The following is a 14,818-nucleotide window of genomic DNA, read 5'->3' as shown; positions in this document are numbered from 1 at the left end:
AATAACACGCTTTCACTGGAAATAGCATATAATTACCTTCTTAACAATTTTAAAATGGAAAAAAATACAACATTCTGTCTTCGCCTGTGAAGGAGTGGTTCCTTCATTTAGATTATAGGTTTTTACATTTTGTCTATGAACACACTATAATTATAGATGCAGAAAATAATTGAAGTAAAGTCAAAATATATACATTTTCTATTCTTTTGTGAGGATTGTGGTTGCTTCTGCTGCAGTAGCTGTGGGGAACTAGGGCCAGGGTTGAGTTTTACTGTGTGGGATTTGATGTAGGCTAGGAAAGAGCCCTAAAAGAAGTCCTTCTCTCTCAGTGCAGAACCTAATTTAAAATGTGATGAGTGTTTCCTGAATCCCTCAACCTTGCAGTACCATTTTCCTGTTGTAGGTAGCTGTTGTGAAAAGGCAGAGCTTGTGTTTGGTATGTGTCTGGTGAAGTCTATAGGCATATGACTGACAACAAACTCCAGCTGAACTGTTTGCTCAACAGATGGCCTGAACAGGGAAGGCAACAGAAAAGCTTGTGAGATGTGCTGTTATATCTGATCTATTTTTAAAGATTCTGAAGTGGAGCAGCCAAGGCCAGGGATGGACCTTATGGGATGCATCTCCTAACTTGTATGCCATGGATGTAAACACCTCCCCCATCCATGTCTGTGGTATAATGGAGAGGGATTAGGCAAGGACTGTACTTTTGCAAATTCCAAATATAAATCTACTATGGGGCTTAAAAATGTGTTCCCTGAGTAGATAACCTAGGTTAATAGTGTGCTGGAAGGAAGGAAGGAGGTAGGGAGGGAAATTAATATCCAGTATTTGTTGGTAGTGAGGCTGCTGGCTGGTTTACTACTCACCAAACCAGGCAGGGATGAAAGAGCAGCATACCCCACTCAAACATATTTAATGTCTTCATTGCATATGAAGAGATGTGCTTGGTTAAGCATGATGCCTCATCTGCAGATGCATCTTGTCTCATAGGAAAGGAAACTGTCTGCTGGTTCTGGGTGACTGTAGCATGCAAGGGAAGAAACTCAGAGAAGTGAGTTGGTTGCACAATATTTTTGGTTGAGGGGTCAGACATTAGCAGAGATCAAACATTCTACTGAAGTACCAAAATACTGCCAGCTACCATCAAAAAAGACAGAGTATTCTCTTTCCTTTTTGTTACAGAGTTATACTAATACAAATAGTGAATAAAAAATAACAGATTTTAAGTCTTGGGCCATTCAGTGTTTGGAGGTATCTTTTTTGTTACCTGTGCACACACAAGTTCAAGACATTATCACTTCATAATGACCTACTTTTAAAAAATTATCAAGAAACATGGTTTTGTGATTGTAGTCAGCTCATTACTGAGCCATTAAGAAACTGGTTCCAGCAGCAGAACTATTAATGAGCTGGTTTCAAATAGTGTGTGTGCATTGTGATAACTTGGCTCTCTGCCTCAGTTTAATTAAGATTTTAAATTTACATAGTGCTATTCAACCATGTGTTGCACTAGTGTTTACAAAAGGAATAGATTTAATTGTCCTCATTTTATAGGTCAGGCCATGGTGTCATTTTGGGGTCAAGGGACAAGATTGTAGCTACCCATCCCCTGAAGCAGTCTGATCTGTTGCTCAACCTGCAGGGTGGCATTTCTTCCATACAACTGAGAAAATGATTGGGTGAACAAACCAAATGTTCGGTTGACAAACCCTGAACAAAACAATTACAATAACATTACTTAGTAGAACTAAGAGAGACTTGCAGAGATCACAGAAAAGCTTCATATCTATAGAAATACAGTGGCCAATTTAAAAAATTTACCTTTGACAAGAAGATGATCAAAGTATTTGAAGTGGTTTCACAGAGCCTTAAAGAAAAAAGAAAGATAATCACATAATAAGAAACACTATTGTTCTTTCTGTCACACTGTCTTCATATTATCAGCAATTATTTGATGTTCTAATCTTGCAAGCCTTATGAATATGAGCAGTCATGAGTAGCATGAGCAAAGTTTGCTGAAACAAATGAGCCTGGAAAGGTCAGATCCCTGCCTTGAATAAATAGGTACAAATGACAATATTGCTGTTTAATCTCCTAGGTGTGGTGTGCTGCATAGAAGCGCAGCAGCTCCTGTGACATTTTGGTTTTTTACTCAATTTTAAATAAAATGTCCTTCTTTCTGTTTCCCAGCTGTCTGCTCTTCTTGTGTTTTCATAAGCTTTTTTGTTCTGTTTTGTGCAGGTGGAAAGTTGAGTGAGTTATGAGTTGGGTGTGTGTTCACCCACCCACCTCCAAAGAAAATTGTTGGCATGGGAACCTTCCCCAAGAGGTTGACATTTAAAATAACACACTGTGCTTAGCATGAAGTCACTCGTCAGGTTTATCTCTACCATGCCTCCATTTTTGTTATGAAATGAAACAATATCAGATTTACAGATCTACACAGCAAGAAGTCCTTCCATGTTTTTGGGTTTACAAACAAAGCAAAGATAAAACCCAGGCATGTAAAGGCACCGAGCACCTCTTCCCTTGCTTTTCTCTCCCAAGAGAGAGTTGAGCAGAGCTGAGTGGATGCCTTCCACCAGTTTAGTTAGATATTCAACTCCCTGCTCTGCTTTCTTGTTCTTCCCATTGGATTGATAAAACACACAAGTATTTGGAAAATCAGGAGGGACCTCCAGACTTTGGTACAGCTATTTATCAGGTTATAGATGAGCAAATGTTTTCAGGTATTTCTGGTACCTTTCAGAGGTGGCAGCATAACAATACTCCACGGTGTCATAGGGTCACGTAAATGGCCTGATCACTGCCAGCTCCTAATCAGGAGACTCATCAGCTTGGGCATATCAGAGTAGTGGCACACCAGAGACTCTTTTTGCTGTTACTGTGTTTATTCCTACAAATGAAAAGACAAATACAAAACAGAATTGTAAAACTGTTGTGGGAACACTCACAAGAAGTTCCTTCAAGTCTATTTTTAACTGCAAGTCACCTACTTCAAATACAAAGTAAGATCCTATTGATACTGCTAAGGAGTGAATACTTGATGACAGAGTTTCCTAATGCTGTGCCTGATCTCTGCCTGACCACTCCATTCCAACAGTTGGAATATTGAGGGGATGAAAGGAACATGCAAGAGTAAAGGAAACCATGTGATTTCACAAACTCTGGACTTAAGCCTCTGAACTTCATCAAATACAATCCCATACACAACTAGATCTAAATTCTGCACAATGGTTTTGAACCCTGCTTCTCAATGTGGAATATAGTTTTCTTCTTTCTCCTGATTTTTCAAATTAAAGCCTATATTTCCAGTAATTATTTTTCCTATTTAAGAAAAGAATAAAAATAATACCAGTGATGATGATGGCAGCATAATTAATTATTTACATTTTAAAGCACTGACTCACTCCTGTAATGCAGTTAACAGTCAGTAGAAGACACAGAACACCTTTTTTTGGGAGGAAAGAATGGATGGGATTTCTGTCCTTGCTTAGGGGACTTTCCAGTACAACTGTCTGTTGAGCTCTGTGTGGAGCAGAGAGAATCTGGGTGTCAGAGGTGTGTGTGTGTGCAGTCAACTTGAACTCCAGCAGTGGGAACTGCAGCTTTGCCAGGTCCTGCCATGGGTGATTCAGAAATTCTTGCTGTGCTAGCAGGATAAGGAATGGGAGGAAGAAAACATGACTGTGGGGTTGGAGTTACTTAGAGGATTTTTATCTGCCATGCAATGCACTCAGTGACTTTGCAGTTCTGCAATCCTTTTCCCTTCATTAGTCATATCCCTTTGGTGATCCCTCATTAACCACTTCCCATCATTAACTACACTGTTGGCTCTGACCTTGTTTTGGAGTTCAGGCACTAAATAATGACAAGTTTCTCAGCTTGCTTGGCTCTGGGTCATCTCTAACAGCATGAAGTGCCTAGAGTGAAAAAGAAAGAAAGAAAGAGAAGAAATCTGTCTAAGAAGAACAGTGGAATGAGGAAAGCTTCACAAGAATGGATAATCCTTGGAAAAAGTATAGTGTATCATATCCACTGTGCATTATGGGGAGTATGATGGAGCTGGTGCCCTTTCTTCTTGCATAGACCGAAGAAAATTAATCAAACATGTAGAAAGGAATGTTCTGATTACTTGTTGATTATGAAATGACAATATGATGATTCTGATTATAAACTACAACCACCTTCTAAATTCACCCTAGCATTTCTAGGCAAAACCACCTAAATCAGTCCCATTTCTATAGAGATTAATTCACACACCCTGGCACACACCTTGCTCTTTGGAAAGGTTCCCATACCAACTGTTCCATTCACACTGACATCTTAAAGTGTTTGGAGTAATGCTATGGAAAGAGAGAATAAGTTAGCAAAAGCCTTAACAGCTCAGGAGGCAGAAGGCATGCAAGGGTGAGCTGAACCCATTTGATATTTGTTTTTTTTCAGGTCCTGTGAGTTTGGAGGTCTGTGTCAAATTTGGAAAGGTTGTGCCTTGCACAAATAAAGGTCACAAATGCAGAGAGATGAAATCCCCTGGGCTAAACCTGGCTTTGCTGGCAGAACCCATTCCATGCAGCACTACATGTGAAACAATGATCTAACAAACTTACATGAGGATTAGTACATCTAAACATGATATTCAGCAAAACTGCAAGCAGAGATACCTTTTATTCCTAAATCGCTATACTCTGATGATGTAAAACATTAGACAAACCTAATGCTGAAGCAGAGAGAAACCATTTAAAGGAGAGTTATATAAACTCAGTTTGGTTCTTCTTCTATTGATGTGAGTTTAGACATGGAATAACGTGAGTGGCTCATGCCGATATGAAAAATGCGATCTGACCCTCCACATCCATCGCCAAGGTGGATGGAGGGTCATATTCTTTAGCACCAGCAGATGGCATCCATACACTTCGGGATGCCTGCTCCACGCTTCCCACTGCAGCAACGCAGCATTTTCCTTTCATTGGAGGAGCCCGAGTCTCACATGAGAGTATCTCCCAAACTGGTAAGGAACTTTGTTTTTATAAAGGTTGGAGTATTTTCTGTACATTAGCAGACTGTGGGGATTAGACCTATTATATTGGAGACTAAAGCTCAAGTTAGGTTTCACAGAGATCAACTACTACATACAATTTCATTTATAAGACACTTTGATGGAAGTTGAGAGTTTTCATGCAGCTGCTCTTTCATATGAACTTTTCTAAGCTATTTAATTATTCTTAATTCTTTGGACTAAGCAGAGTATAGATATTATCTAAAAATCCAAAGATTAAACAAGCCAAATAATTGCATCATTTATTGAGCATTGTCATGGGCCGTTTGCTTGAAGGAAAACAGCACAAAGGTGCTTTAGAGGTAGTTTTTCAAGACTGAATGTGAGAAAAGATACAATTGTGTTCCTAGATTTTCAAGATTCACAGAAAACAGTAGGAAATAGCAGAAGTATGACTGGCCAGCTGATTACCACTTGCAGAGCAATGAATCTCAAGATGAATTAAATACTAAAACAATTTTGACATGACAAGGACTGCTGATAACATACTAGAAAGCAAAATGATTGATGGATCTCACAGAAGCCAGACTGATTCCAAAGCACAAACTGAGCATTTGAAATTTAATATGAAATACATTATTTCTGCCCTCTGTATATCTTCAAAAGAACACAGTAATGAGAGAGACCTAGATTATTCCTCATCTTTTTGGGAGCAAAGATTTCACTAACTTGAATTCCAGGTTAGACTGTATGCATGCATAACTCACAAAGTGAAATGCCAGAAAGGAAGAAGAAAAAAGCTGCCTCAAACTTGCTAAAGATGTGTCTTGGTAAACCCAGTATTACTGTAAAAGCCCTAAGTGGAAAACCTGTGATGGAACTGAAAGTGAACAGTGCAATACTTGTGTATAGAGCTAGATGGCTGCAGTGGCACACTAAGAATGTCCAGATTTGCTAATTCATTGCGGATGTACTTTTGTTTTGTATTTTTCTCCATGTAAAACAATCTTTTCTGTCTTCATTTTCTTGACATTTTTATTATGTACAAACTCCATCTACTTTTGTCCTCTGTTTCTTCTAAATAAAATTAATCAGCTTTAAGATTTGCATCAAGTGGCTTTGAGTAATGACAATTTTTAAGCCAAGACTATTTAAAGTAAAATGTTCAGTCTATATTTTTTCTACATAGCTGCTTCTTTAACTACAAAAAAAAAAACAGAGAGAAGTTTAAAAAATTAAGGTAACTACTAATATTTAGAGAAATACCTTTTTAAAAAGGAATTTTCTGGCAGGCAACCTGCTTTTACCATGATTTTATAACCTTGCAGAATATCATCTCTCAGAAATTCTATTATTACCTTAGGCAGTAAATTGGCACAAAAGAAACTTAACAAAAAGATGGGTGAAGTGTTGGCGGGTGTGGGAGGGGGAATACATCTTAGTAGCTTACACAGGCATTTCAGAAATTTTTTTGGGGGAAGGGGGTGTTCTGTTAGTTTAAAAGATTAAAGTTTGCAATCTGCACTAGAGGAGAGTTCTTGCTAAAGTCTGTATACCAAAGCTGGCTTTGAATTGAAGAACTGTTGTAATTAGATTACTGTAAATACAATAAGAAACTCACTCCTGGTGGTCTGGGGAGGAGTGTCATAGGGCACTGGAGAATTGTGTTGGCAGGATTTGGGACAGTTTGACTGAAAGCAGAGAATACAATCTCAAAATCCTTTTAATCTTCCCCCCACCTCCCCAGTTCTTTGGGGATTTGTTTGTCATTAAGCAACAGTCAAAAGATTAAGGAAGTATAAAATAACATTAAAGCTCACAAGTACTTCTATAAAATTATCAGTGCTAGTGTAGTCTTCAGCAGGGTTTGCTTCTGCCAGGACTGTCTAGAGGCAGGCAGAATGGAAAGAAAAGGGGCAGGCAGGCACAAAAGCAGAGGCTGCTAAGGTGGGCTGCTGTGCCTGCGCCGCCAGCGCGGGGCCCGGCCGAGCTGTTGCTATGTGTCTGGCCTCAACAAGCTTCAACTTTGCATGGCCCATGCTCAACTAATTTGAGTCAATTTGTCTACATCATTTCAACAATCGTCCTGTGCGTTTTGAATCGTACATACAACACTGCATGATAAAGGCCCACCGAGCAGATGCCGACTGCTCATTCTGCCGTGGTCTGGCTGTTGCTAGCTCTTCACCATGGTTTCTCCATATCCTAGTGACAATGTTAGTTTTTCCATGTTGAGGTTAAGTCTGTGCCTGGCTAGTTAAGACTTTTCTTTACAGAGGACAGCTCCTATAACAACTGCCAGCTCTAAGCATGACCTTTAAAAATGAAATGAGGGAGTGTTAACTGGAGGGTTGTTTTTTTTTTAATCTCTCAGGGGAGTTCAAAAGAATACAAGGAGATTTTGCAAGCAAAGTTTTAAGCCTGAACAAGAAAGAGACACCAATATCAGGAGATGTTATCATAGGAAAGCTGATTTAACCTGCTTACAATTAAATAGTTTCCGTGCAATGGGTTTTGACTCACTTGTAAACACGTACTTTGTAAGACAGTTTTATTTTTGAAATTGAAATCAAACAAGAATAAAGAATTAAAGCAACTCCACTCTGTGCATAGGTAATATAACAGGACTGATCTGCAGCCAGTGCAAATCAGTATAGCTGCAGAGGGAATTGGCTGCATGATCCCATTTTCTACCAGCTAAGGATTTAGTCTTTGAGAGCATCATGTTTGGAAAACTCCAGTATTTGGGGAGTAAAAGAGCAAGAAGGAGCAGTAAAAATATTCCACATTCTCATGCGTGATAAATCCCTGCAAGAGGCTTTAAAGTCCACGTGTTCTCTAGGGAGACAAAGCCTACAATTAACGTTTTTATTATTCTTGGATTGACTTGATAGTTTCTCTGCAAACCTCTGCTGGAAAAGGATTACCTGGTGAGACTTGGAGCCCTAGATAACTCCAGGGATAGGGTGATTGTTTCTCTCTCTAATTAACTATTGAAGATTTTTTGCAGCACCCCTTAAATGTGGCAGCCATTTTCCTACAGCAAACAGAAAATTTTCAGTTTTGACTGTGTTTCCAAAACAACATAGCTCTGCCCAAATTGTCAGAATCTTAGCTGTAATTCAACTTTACTGGTTTGGGGGGGTGTTCCTCTTTTCTTTTTTTCTTAAACCTAACATATTTAGGGTAGTCTCTCTGAGTTAACCAAAATCTTATTGTGATGAAAAAGAAACAAGGGTATATTATCTAAGGAGTCACTTTTTCCCTGTAACAGAAAAAAGCTGGTGCAAATCTCTCAGTGAGGTCCATGTTTTGGGAAATGTTTCAATGCAGAGACTTTTATTATTTTTTTTTTTTTCAGTATTTTCTCTCCAGATGTTAAAACCAGAGAGATGAAGAATATGGGCAACCCTAAAAAGGAGCTTAGTGGCTCTTTTTAAAATGCACATCCTCCAGGCGTGTGCTCATTGCATTCTGATTTGAATTTTAGGGCTCAAAACAAAGTTCAGTACTTTATTCAAATTCAAATGAACTCTGCTATGCTCTGGCAGCCTCTAAGCATGTGGCAGGCCTGCAACACCTCAGAGTGTAGAGGGGGCAGCAGGAGCTTGCAGATTAAATCCTGGCTGCTCCAGGACAAAGATATTCTTAAATCTTTCTTTTCAGGCAAGCTGAGCAGAGAAAAGATGCACATGAAGATCTGAGATGTTCCTTCCTGCAGTGCTACAGCTAATAAAGATGCAGCAGAGAGCTGCATGTTAGAAAAGCTGGGTCTGAGTTTGAGCTTCCTGCTGATGGTGGTGCTCTAGCAGCCTTACAGCGTTATGGTAGCTCCTGAATTTTGGGAAGGGGGATGGACACACTGCATATAGATGCTGAGCACCTCTACAAGATCCAAGGGAACAAGTGTCAGACACTATTGATAGAGTCAGTCACACAAAAAAAGTGAGCTGATTGCAGAAGGGTTTACCAAGAGACTTTGAAAGACAGTACCAGGAATAAATCAATCTAAACAACATGGATTCATAAGATAATTGTGGGAGATGGCGAGTGCCTGAAGTTAAAAAAGAAGCTGGGCACTACAGTGACTGTTTTATACCTCAGTCTAAAGGGCTGCCTCTGGCCTGAGCTCCCTTTGTAAAGTCCTCTGGGAATAAGAGACAGAAATTTGCTTCCATTTTTTCAGAGGGATAACTGTAGTGAGAAATGTTAATCGCCACCCTCTCCTGGGCACAGATTGCATGACAGGTACAACTGCTCTCATGGCAGAGTCATATCTCCCATCCCCAAAAGGCCACCTTTGTTCCCATGTGTACAACACAGTTCAGCACAAAAAGCCTCCATCCAGACCAGTCTTTTTCTACAAATCCTTTTCTTTCTAAGTATTACTTAGTAAACAATATGCTTCTCAGTAAGCACTCCCTATCAGACTACTGATATTCCTGGTGTCAGTATTAGAAAAGTCATCTGAGCATCCATCTCCTGCAAGAACTACCCAGGCACAATTTTTACCTTGTTTATAAGCTTTTTCACCCAGCTTGATTTCCCAGACAGTCAAAAACCAAGAGGAAAGCAAAAGCAGGTCCACATATGGAGGAGTTATTTATTAATTATTAGTCTACAAATTATGCAACATCCATAAAGGTTGTCAAGAGAAAGATATCTGGCCTTAGCACTGTGCTGGGAGTTGCAGGACTTGACTTGTTCTGTCCCTGACTTACCCCTCCTGACGTGGGAACAGTCACAAATGTCAGGACAGAAAAGGCAAAAATTTGCCAGATTTTTCTCTGAAATGGACAAGATCCCCATAGGGAGCCATGGGCCTCCCAAGTTGGTCTCAAAAAGTGCTTTGTTCTGGGGGAGCACCCCTGAAAGAGTGCCAGGGCAGTGCTGGCCTTGCTCTCTGCTCTGGGCATCAGCCTCTGCAGCAGGTTGGGAATACAAAATATAACAGGGAACATCCATCTCACGAGCACTGATCTCAGCAGAGAGCTCTCTCTCTATCCCAGCAAGGCTAAGCTTTATGCTGTGAGCTCTAAGTGCTTTTCTGCCAATGTCCCAGCAAGCTTGCTGCAGGCCAGGCTGCCACTCAGAGGTCACAGGGAGATGGGGACATGGGGACAGCCCTAAGCCTCCAGACCACAGCCAACCTTACCCCAGGGCTGACGTTAAAAGTCTCCAGTGGGGAAGCACTCCAGGCTGAGAGAACGTTGTCCATCCACTGGGCATCTCAGCTGCCCACTGTGTGAAGCAGGAGCAGGAGCTTTTTAGGAGCTCCTGGTGCAGATCCTCGTGGGAGAGTTGATCCAGTGCCTAAAGAAAATGGACATCAGCCCTTGGGCTGCAGTGCTTTGGAGGTATTATAGTCACAGGAGCAAGTGCAGCTGGTTCTACCAAAAAAGGAAAACTTGAGCACCTGTGAAAAGGGAATTTGTTTTCACAGGATATTGGCCTTCTAATGATAATAACTGCTCTGAAGCTCTCACAGAATATTGTTTTCTTCATCAGAGTTGTCCTTACCATAGTAGCTTCAGTGTGACACTCCACAATGAGCAGCACTTGTTATATAAGCAGTACCCCTGTCTCCACATGGCACAACCACGAGGAACAGATGCTGCTCTTTGGGGTGACCAGAACCTGATTTTATAGATCAACAATTTAACCTGTTGGTGCCATTCCCTTTTGTCATACAATGAGTATAAAGCCATGCAGTTTTGCACAATAAGGCTAACCTACTAAGAATTTTAATGCTTCTCAAGGTGTCTGGGCCTGGTCTAAATGCTATATTGAACATTATCTGGGGAGTAAAGCACCCCTAACTTTTCTCAGGACTGGCAGAACCCTCTTGCATTGAAAATCCCCAGCTAACCAAAAATTGCTTTTGTAGTTAGTGACAGCCAAAGTTGAGAAGCAAAACAAGGTGAGAGTTTCCAGGTTGATGAAAGGGAAAGGAACAGTATTTTGTCCCAGTATGGCCAAACCCAGGGGTTTCTATTGGCCACTGTCCCACAGTTATAGTCAGTTTTTAGAAAAAACACATCTGTGAAACTTGAAATTCCCCTTGGCATCTCTTGCTCTCAATGCTAAGCTTTAGCAGGGTGTGTTGCTATTCCCAAGTGCTGGCCAGAGCATGCCCTGCACACTGCAGCAAATGTGTTCTCTGTGCTACATGCTGAGCACCAATGCTGGTCTTATTTACACTCACAAACCCTCATATCTGAACTGTGTAAACTGCTTCTAGCAGCTCCTTTCCTTTCTTTGTTCAAGCAGACAATGGTCTTTGGAAATTTATTTTAGTGCCACCGAGACAAAATTACAATTTAATTTACAAATTAATAATTCTCCCTTCCAAATCCCCTTTAGCTCTGCATGTATATTACTTAATAGCTTATTTATATGCCTATCAAATGTTAACTGCTAACTGCTCTGAAAGAACACAAGTGGGCCTTTGCTTGTACAGCAGATCAGGAGAGGGAAAGGGGGATATGGCTCCTCTCTTTGTTCCCATCTTGCAGAGAAAGGACAGGCTTTGGTTTCCTATGGACCTATTTGTCAGCTTTTTAGACCACAAGACAGCAAATTAGGACTTGCTCTTGGGAAGACCTTAGTGATTAAGAATGCAACACAGGAAACCCAGTTAACAGAATAAATTATAAAGATACAACTTAAAATATCATTCACCTTAAAAGTTACTCCATTCTGTTTTCTGCATGGACCTCTCCACACCATCTTTTGTGGCAGCACCAGTGCTGGGGAACTTTGCTTCCCAAAGGATCAACATTCTATCCCCACAGTTGAGGTGGGTGCCCAGCCTGCAGTGAGGTGAGCCTGCTCTCACCTGGTCTCCATGGCCTTTGAGTTGGGTCCTGTAGCTGAAGTGCTGGGAAAGCTGAATAAACTCTCTGCCTGTCTGGAAAGGATAAAAACCCAAAGATTATTGGGATTTAATAGGCTGAGTAGAGAGGATGGGCAATGCAGCTCAGCTGGGTGAGAACTTGTTGCCTTGGATATGCCTGTGTGGCTGTGGGAGCTTCTTACTAATCAGGACACCTGGCATCTTCCCTGTCTTTACAAAAATTACCTGTGGGATTGAGGGCAGTGGAAAGCAGCAGCTGAGCTGCTCTGCAGGTGCTTCAGGCCTTGACAGGGTGAAAAGGTGTCTAGGGGAGACCAGCAGCACTGGGGGTGTTGTGGGTCCAGATAGCACTTCAACCACTGAACTGCAGGGTTTTCCTTATCCTTTCACCCCTCCAGCTTCTTTTCAGTCTCAGGCTAACTCATGGATTCATTCAGCCCCATTCCTCAGATCTACAGAAAGCGTTTTCCAAGGCTTCTGCCATTTCACTTTGCAATTTTAAAAATGGCCTTCTGAGTAAGTGAAACAATGAAATAATACTAGAGGTAGGTCCTACAGGAGGACCTACCATGTCAAATTATAAATTAATTGAAAACATTTAACTTTGAGAACAAACACCCCATCACACACACACACCCTTCACCCTGCAAAAGGCAGCATTAGAAACATTCTTGTATTTAGGCAAAAATGTGAGGCCTAAGCAGTTAAAAGGCAATGTGCTCTAAAGCCTCCCTAATCTATTTTCCTCCAATTCTTTCCACCTCTAAGAAGCTTGTGGAGTTAGTTGTCGATTAACATTCAGGAAGATTGTACTCTGTCTCCAGTTCATTGCTCTCTTGTTGGCTTATTGTTATTCAGAGCCCATTTATTGTAGATGAGCCATTCATTTTCCTCTAATTGGATGGGATTGGATTTCACTTTCATTGTTGGAAGCATTGAAAGCCCTGGAGGGGCTACAGGGATCAGGCCAGGACTGGGGAGATTTAACTTAACACAAAGTTTAGGTTGCAGCTGAAAGAAGCTACTTTTTTTTTTTTTTTTTTTTTTTTTTAATTTTGGGGTTTTTACATGCAAATGCCTCATGGCTACATTTGCAAGGTCACCCCTGTGACCCCAAACACGTTATTGCATAACATACTTTTGGTCTGTTTATATAGTTCCTCACCAAAACACTCATGACATGGGGATTGTTAGGAAGATTTCTGAGCATCAGAGACCCAGCAAAGGCTCTGCACCAATGTCCCTCCTGTCAGGATCCAACTGGCTGACTCCTTCAAATGTTTGGGTTAAATCCTTCCACAGTTCTGGGATCCTACACTGTAACATCCCTTGACAATCTGCTCAGAGTCCTCTGGGGCAATACAAGGGTCTGCAAGCAGAAGGTATTTTCAGAGCTGCACGCTGCAGTTACTCACACCACATTGCTCCTGCAGCTGCTCTGTCCCCAACTGAGGGTGAGCTGAGGGTGGAAGAGCCTGCCCAGCACTGATCCACAGCATTTAAAACTGGCCAGCAGGTTTAAAACCACCAGAAGGCCTACAGGGAAAAGATGGGAACACCCATGTGCTTCCATACAGTGCTGGTGTTATTAGAAGGGTGAAACAATTACTGAATGAACTGTTGAAAAAGACTCTGCTCCTGCACACAAGAATAAGCAAAAACCCATTTCCTACAAATACCCAGGTTCTGATAGCACATAAGGTACCAGCTTGACCCCAAACCCTTTTTCCATTTCATAAAGGCAAAGGGCACACTTGAACCCTTCCCTCCTGTCCCTGCCTCCTTTAGTTCAATTTTAGGTGACTTGACACCTCTGAGAAATCCACATAGAGTGGAACAAGACCAGCAGAGAGCAGCAGAGCCTGGAGGGAGGCAGAGGCACCCACACACCACATGGGTTGAAAATAAGAGAACTAACACCAATCCCAAAGGTCAGGCTCTGGCTTAAGCATAATATATTGACAGTCTTAACCACTAAAACTGACAGACCCAGAAATGAGAACATCCAAAGGTGCCTGAAATTATAAATAAGTACTAAAAACAAGAGGTAAAGTTTCACCTGCTGCTTGCTGAGATTTTTTTGTTTAGAAGGACTGTGGGAGACACCATACATGAAAGGTTTTAACACCAAGACCTGCATTAGAAATAGCTGGTCCAAAGCACAGACATTTTAAGGGTCTCCAGACCCCTCACAGCACATGGAACACCAATGGCAGCAGCAGGCAGGGCTGCCCAGGTTCAAAAGTGAGTTGACCAACCAAAGAGCTTCAGATGACAGCAAAGTCCACCAGAGCTCAGTCTGTCACTTCAATGTCCACTTATGCACATGATACCTTTCTGAGCACTTTTCAGCTCTCTTAAATAAATGAAAGTTTTACATACCTTCCTCCTACAGAGGTATTTGGTGGTTGTCATCCTCTGGCTCTTGGTGGTTTTTGGGGTCTCCAGGTCCCTATTAAACAGTCTGCAAATGATGATTAAACAAAGCAAGTTTGTGAGCTCAGCAGCCACTACCCTGGGCTTGCATCTCCCTGGGAAAATTGTGCTGGTCTGCAAAGAAAGTTACAAAAAACCCATCTGCTCTGGCTACCACACAGCCTCCTCTCAGCCTTCCCCTGAGTGTGCTGAGCATCACACTCATAAATCATCTCCCTGGGTTTGCCAGGCCTCTCCAGATCCGTGGGTTCTGGGCAGGGAGCTGGCCACAGCTGTGGTCTCTCTAGCACTGCACAGAGGGATCAATCTCCCCATGGCAAGTGGCACTGTCACACACTCCCTGTGCACAACCTGTTGGCTTTGACCATCACACACCAGCTCTGTGGTATCTCCAGCCCCTTCATGGGTATGTGGGACATCTGTAGGGCCACAGGTCCTACAGAACCTGACTGGACATTTTCCTTTGCAGAAAGTTCTCCAGCAGCAGCTCCAGCTGAGTTACTTTACAGCTGTGCTACATGTGC

The 14,818-nt window shown here is 41.6% G+C and overlaps 1 long non-coding RNA gene across 1 annotated transcript; it reads right to left on the bottom strand.

Moving 5' to 3' along the window:
• Window positions 1-2,885: 2,885 nt before the first annotated feature.
• LOC306801061 lies at window positions 2,886-14,369 on the bottom strand. The gene is made up of 4 exons (XR_013773967.1): window positions 14,241-14,369; window positions 11,841-11,912; window positions 10,158-10,392; window positions 2,886-3,655 (listed from the first exon to the last, which is right to left on the bottom strand). It is a non-coding gene; the product is annotated as an uncharacterized lncRNA (long non-coding RNA).
• Window positions 14,370-14,818: the final 449 nt, after the last annotated feature.

Source organism: Erithacus rubecula (assembly GCF_903797595.1).
Source record: "Erithacus rubecula genome assembly, chromosome: 4".
NCBI classification, from domain to species: Eukaryota; Metazoa; Chordata; class Aves; order Passeriformes; family Muscicapidae; genus Erithacus; species Erithacus rubecula.
Note: the sequence above shows the minus strand (reverse complement) of the source record. Positions and strands in the feature narration are given on the sequence as shown.